The sequence below is a fragment of the Betta splendens genome, unplaced genomic scaffold, assembly GCF_900634795.4.
Source record: "Betta splendens unplaced genomic scaffold, fBetSpl5.4 scaffold_32, whole genome shotgun sequence".
Lineage (NCBI taxonomy): Eukaryota > Metazoa > Chordata > Actinopteri > Anabantiformes > Osphronemidae > Betta > Betta splendens.
Genome location: NW_026577851.1, coordinates 18,407 through 25,057, shown reverse-complemented (window position 1 = coordinate 25,057; position 6,651 = coordinate 18,407). Strand labels below are relative to the sequence as shown.

The window sequence follows — 6,651 nt, the reverse complement described above, 5'->3', positions numbered from 1 at the left end:
ATGTGTAATTACAGTTTATGCTATTTAAAATTCTCATATCCTGAATAAGAAAATAATTTAATGTGTCTGTAGTTGAGCTGCTTACTTGACACTAATTGCAGAGTTACTTAGTTTCTGTAACTACCGATGTCTCATTCTCATTTGTTTAAATCCTAAATAATTAAAATGTGTTCACAGGTTTAGTTGCAAAGGTTGACATCTTACAACCTAAACAGACCAAGGACGGGGTCCTGCTGCAGTGTCTGGTTTCAGATGCGTCTCCTGATTTTCAACTGAAAATCTCCTGGTTCGACAGCTCTGGAAACAAACTCAATTCACAATTAGAGAAAAAAAAAAATGGAGAACTCCACATCCTCCAAACTACTGTGACCAAGAGTGATACTTATCGCTGTGATGCAACAATGGAGGAACTTAGTCATCAGATTGATGATAATGTCACTGTCACAGGTGAGTTTCTGTGTAACCTGATTAATAACTTTAGCTCTTTTTTCAAATAAAATCTACTGATGTTGAAAATGTTTAGGAATTATTGAGAATTAATGTCACTCATTCATCTTCAGAGAGAGAATCAGAGATTCGAGGGAAACGGCTGTCATTCAAGCACAGTTTGTTGGAAAATCTCATAAACATTTGTCTGATAGTTAATAAATCTGTGTCAGGTTCACAACCAAACAGCTGTGACCACATCTAAAGTCATTAACTTCTATCAGATATGTTACAATATGTTCCTATAGTTTTTCTTTAGTTTATCAAGTATCATGACCGCTTCTTAGTGGAAACATTGTTATTTCTATTTAAGATTTAAACAAAACATTTGTGTCTGCAAATGTCTTAAAACAGTTGTTGATTTATATGTTTTATTTTTTATTTAGATAAAGACTTAATCAACACATCAGGTGAGTCCAACCATCACTGAGTCCATCACAGTGTTTCCCTCCAGATCCTCAGTTCACCACCTTTGATCTGTGACTGTAGATATCTCCTGTTGCTGTGGAGCAGATCGGTTCCTGCACCACATGTTTAAAGCTTTATTGTAACAACAGTGACTGTAAATATTTTAAAGCTCATGGTCCTTGTGGCGTTGCTGCGTCGTCACTGACTCCTGATGTGATTCCTCTGATTGATGGAGCAGAGCAGGAAGCATGAAGCTTCAGTTCAGGCAGCAGTGAAGCAAGGCAGCAAAGCAGAGTGCGACTCCTCATGAAGCGTCCAGGACGACGCTCGCTCTTCTTCAGCAGATCACGCTCTGCTCATGTGTCGGTCTCTTCCTGGTGGATCCTGGACCACGTGGAGCCTCAGGGTTTCACCAGGAGGAGGCTCACACGTCAAACAGGGTGGAGGGTTGCTAGTTTGATGCCACGTGGTGAACTGCTGCTGTGTGAGGTCACTTTGGACCAAAGCATCAGTCGAGTCACGAAATTAAACAGCAGCAGGTTTTAAACATTGAGTCTCATTGAGTCACTGTAGTTTAATTAAAGACAGTATAACCAACGAGATTTACTCTGAGACGTCAGTAACTTTTGGCTTTTAGACGCTGGATCCATGTTAAGTCCAACCTCACTTTGAATTATGTTAACGTTTGAAAATATTATTTTATGTTTACATTGTTCATTTTATGACAATATCAGGTTTTTATCATCGTATTTACTGAGGTTTAATGCTTTTTGTTTTATGTTCTCAGCTTTGATCAGTTTTATTGTTTGTGTGATGATGAAGATGAAGAAACAATGTTTCACCTCCATTATCTGTGTCACACTAACGTTTGTTCTGTGTTTCAGGGTCAAACATCCCATTGATCATTGGATTGGTTGTCGCAGGTGTGGCTCTTATAATTGTGGCTGTATTTATATATAAACGCTGTTAGAAAAACAGGTAAGTTTAAAGTGTTTTCATCAGCATAACATCAGAATGTTTTGTTCCATCAGCTTCTGTCTGAGCTTTTTATTCTTCGTCCACTTCAAATGTTCCTAAATGTCAAATGATGTTCAGACGTCATTTCTTGCAGCTGAATTGATGAGGTTCAGGTTGAATTCTTGTAGAAGTTGAGGCAGAGACATGAACGTTGTGTTTCAGACACATTTCAATGTTTCCTCTCATGGTCCACGTTGTGACTGAGGCTCTTTTCCTGTTCATCAGCTCAGATCTTAGTAGAAACTAAAGCTGGTGTCTGTGTCCAACTCTGAGCCTTGACTGTAGTTCAGCAGCTTGAGGTGCAGACGGCCTCCAGGAAGCTGAACATGGACTGATGCTCTGTCACTGTGACATCATCCACACATGAACACGTGATCGCTGCTGCAGCATCAGAGCAGAAACTAAACTCTGATTATGTTGATTTACAATATTATTTCTCTGTTTGGATTCAGAGTCAGTGCCCTTCTCCCTCCATCATTTCTCGAATCTTCTTTACATCCAGTTCCTTACAGGCACTTACACTGATGCAGTTGCTGAGGATCAATGATTAAATGTAGAATAAAAACAGGTTTTGATGCATTAACTTTGAACCATTTAGTACAAACTACTGAGTAGTTTGAAAAAGCCCCATTGTTTCCTCTGTTAGGGAGGATTCATAGAGACCTGCTAAAACTAAACTAATCACAATCTATGAGTTTTATGCACCAACATCTGATCTGAGGATCATTAATCAGAATCAAAGGCTGTGAACTTTTAAATTGTATGTATTCAATATGGCCGTTCGGAGCTGTGGACGCAGGGTCTCTGGTGCCTGTCGTGGTGGTAATCCCCGAACCCGGTGGTGGACGCCGGAGGTAAGGGACGCCATCAAGCTGAAGAAGGAGTCCTACCAGGTATGGTTGACCTGTAGGACTCCTGAGGCAGCTGATGGGTACCGGCAGGCCAAGCGTGCTGCAGCCCGTGCCGTTGCGGAGGCAAAAACTCGGGCTTGGGAGGAGTTCGGGGAGGCCATGGAGGAGGACTATCGCTCGGCCTCAAAGAGATTCTGGCAAACCGTCCGGCGCCTCAGGAGGGGGAAGCAGTTCTTTACCAACTCTGTTTTCAGTGGAGGTGGTGAGCTGTTGACCTCAACTGGGGATGTTATCGGACGGTGGAGGGAGTACTTTGAGGATCTCCTCAACCCCTCCGACATGCCTTCTGCTGAGGAAGCAGAGGCAGGGGACTCAGAGGCGGACTCGCCCATCACCCAGGCTGAGGTCACTGAGGTAGTTAGTAAGCTCCTCGGTGGCAGAGCAGCGGGGGTGGATGAGATCCGTCCTGAGTACCTCAAGTCTCTGGATGTTGTGGGGCTGTCTTGGGTGACACGCCTCTGCAACATCACGTGGAGGAGGGGGACAGTTCCTCTGGACTGGACAACCGGGGTGGTTGTCCCTCTTTACAAAAAGGGGGACAGGAGAGTGTGTTCCAACTATAGGGGGATCACACTTCTCAGCCTCCCTGGGAAAGTCTATGCCAGGGTACTGGAGAGGAGAATTCGGCCGATAGTCCAACCTCGGATACAGGAGGAACAATGTGGTTTTCGGCCTGGTCTTGGAACGCTGGACCAGCTTTATACCCTCAGCAGGGTGCTTGAGGGTTTGTGGGAGTTTGCCCAACCAGTCTACATGTGCTTTGTGGATCTGGAGAAGGCATTCGACCGCGTCCCTCGTGACATCCTGTGGGGGGTGCTCCGGGAGTATGGAGTCCAGGGCCGTTTGCTAAGGGCTGTTCGGTCTCTGTACAACCGGAGCAGGAGCTTGGTTCGCATTGCCAGCAAGAAGTCAGACCTGTTCCCGGTGCATGTTGGACTTCGGCAGGGCTGCCCTTTGTCACCGGTTCTGTTCATTATTTTTATGGACAGAATTTCTAGGCGCAGCCAGGGGCCGGAGGGGGTCTGGTTTGGGGACCAGAGGATAGCATCTCTGCTTTTTGCAGATGATGTTGTCCTGTTGGCTTCGTCAGGCCAGCACCTCCAGCGTGCGCTGGTGTGGTTTGCAGCTGAGTGTGAAGCGGCTGGGATGAGAATCAGTTCCTCCAAATCTGAGGCCATGGTTCTCGACCGGAAAAAGGTGGTTTGCTCTCTCCAGGTTGGAGAAGAGTTCCTGCCTCAAGTGGAGGAGTTTAAGTATCTTGGGGTCTTGTTCACGAGTGAGGGAAGGAAGGAGCGTGAGTTTGACAGACGGATCGGTGTGGCGGCTGCAGTAATGCGGTCGGTGTATCGGTCCGTCGTGGTGAAGAGGGAGCTGAGCCGAAAGGCAAAGCTCTCAATTTACCGGTCAATCTACGTTCCTACCCTCACCTATGGTCATGAGCTATGGGTCATGACCGAAAGGGCAAGGTCACGGATACAAGTGGCTGAAATGAGCTTCCTCCGCAGGGTGGCTGGGCGCTTCCTTAGAGATAAGGTGAGGAGCTCTGTCACCCGGGAGGAGCTCGGAGTAGAGTCGCTGCTCCTCCACATCGAGAGGAGCCAGTTGAGGTGGCTCGGGCATCTTGTTCGGATGCCTCCTGGACGCCTCCCTGGGGAGGTGTTCCGGGCATGTCCCACCGGTAAGAGGCCCCGAGGAAGACCTAGGACTCGCTGGAGAGACTACGTCTCTCGGCTGGCCTGGGAACGTCTTGGGGTCCCACCGGAAGAGCTGGAGGAAGTGTCCGGGGAGAGGGAAGTCTGGAACTCTCTGCTTAGACTGCTGCCCCCGCGACCCGGCCCCGGATAAGCGGATGAAAATGGATGGATGGATGGATGGATGGATGTATTCAATTTGGGAGCAGCTGTTCCTGGATCAGCATCTTGGTGCTGGTGATTTAAAGCAGTGTGTTAGTAGCAGTGGGTGACAGTGAAGTCCTGCTTTGATCAACGCTTGATGCTTTTCGCTGCTCAGATGTCATTTAGTTGGATCTCCACCAGTTACAGGGGCTGTTAGGTAACAGCCTTTGACTTTTAATAAGATTAAGATAATTGATAGTGTTTCCTACTAAGGTTAAAATAATATATGGTGTTTCCTGCAGTATGTGCAGGAAAGGATCCAGAAAAACCATGTGATTTTTAGACATTCTGGTACATTTATTCATCTCTCTTGTTCATGGTTAGACACAGAAGTGCAATTTCTCTTTTTTTTCACATTTTGGTATATTTTTCACAACGCCATCCTACAGTAGCACTATTTTTTGGTTCTCAAACTCCTCTATGTCGACTCTAAGCAGACCACTCACAGAACCATCTGTGGTTTTGCTCAGATAAACTCCAAAACTGGATTTCCAACACACAAACACTTGGACACAGTTGATCAGCAGCATTGTTGTCGCCTACAGTGACACAGAGCTAAGCAGCTGTTACATGTTACAGAATGCTGCTGGGGCTCAGAGACCACAGTCTGTTGCTCCAGCTTAAATCATGTGGGAGAAACAGAGCTCCGCTCTTCGCTGCCAACCATGTGTGGCTTTAGTTGTGTGGTCGCTGCTTAGTGTCAAAAGAACACATCGAAGGAAACAAACAGAAAACATGACAACTCTGGCTCCAAAAAAGAGTAAAAGAAAGTTTAATTGAAATTACGAATCCTCTGTGTTATTTCCTTAGGTCAGGGGAGATGTACAAAATGTAACTTCCAGACATCTTGTTGGGACATTGAATCCAGACCGGGATGTGACACAGAACCTCATCTGGACTTTGTTTTAGTGTCCACATGCCTCAACCTAACATGATGTTACAGTGATTTTATTTCACATTGTCTTAGTTCACCCTGTGTTTACCTGAACAGGTGTTCGGTTTTGTTTTTTCTGTTTTCAGTCCATGTTGATGTAAATGTCTGACGTCACTATAAACAGACATTGATGATTCTGCAGGAACCTGATGGTAAAACCTTCCAGCTTCACGTAAACACAGGCTGCAGAACCATTGGTGAATATGATTATTTACATTATTGTGCAGCTTTGAAGTCAAATGTAACTTGAGTTGCTGTTAAAAGCATTTAAAGGATTTTACCAACATATTTCTGCTTCAATTCCAAATATTTCACCTGATGAAATATATAATTAAATATGTATTTTATGTGAAGAAGCAGCTGAGGTTTAACTATAAACAAGTGAGCGACCCTGAGACCTGAACAGAGGAACCAGCTGGAGGAAACAGTCGTTCCTCGTTTAAAGTGATCAGAGGCTTAATTGATTCATTGGCTTAAAGTTGATGTTTATAATGTGAATATTTAGCAGCTACATTCAACAAAATGTGACTTTTGTTTAATGGTTCCTTCTTTTCTGTATAAAGTGTTGGTCCAAAGTCTGAACATGTTCATGTGGTTAACAGTACAGTTACAGTTAGCATTTAGTCGTTTTTATTTTTTTAACTTCAGCTTTTTCAGAGTTTGTCATGTTAATTCATTTTCATGATGTAACATTTCTATAATTTATCTATTTAGTGTCAGATACAATTTTTATGCTACAATATATGTTTGATTTAGTTCAGATACTGTTTATAACTGTTATAATGTTAGTTCAGATTCAGGTTTTACTTGAGATCAGATTGTTTCGTAGAGAAATTAAAATAGTTTCTGTTTGTCTCATAACAAATATTTGTCATAATTAAATAATCTTTACTGTGCAAACATTTAATTAAATAATATACTCAAACAGGTTGTAGATATTTTTTCTTTGTAGAAGAAGAAAGCCTTTATTGCTCATTATCACATACAATGTAACAACAAA

At 43.8% G+C, this 6,651-nt stretch overlaps 1 long non-coding RNA gene across 1 annotated transcript; it reads left to right on the top strand.

The window, feature by feature from the left end:
- The first annotated feature begins 9 nt into the window (after positions 1 to 9).
- On the top strand, positions 10 to 6,576 carry LOC114850902 (uncharacterized). Its single transcript, XR_003784916.3, has 4 exons — positions 10 to 447; positions 873 to 896; positions 1,779 to 1,872; positions 5,528 to 6,576. It is a non-coding gene; the product is annotated as an uncharacterized LOC114850902 (long non-coding RNA).
- Positions 6,577 to 6,651: the final 75 nt, after the last annotated feature.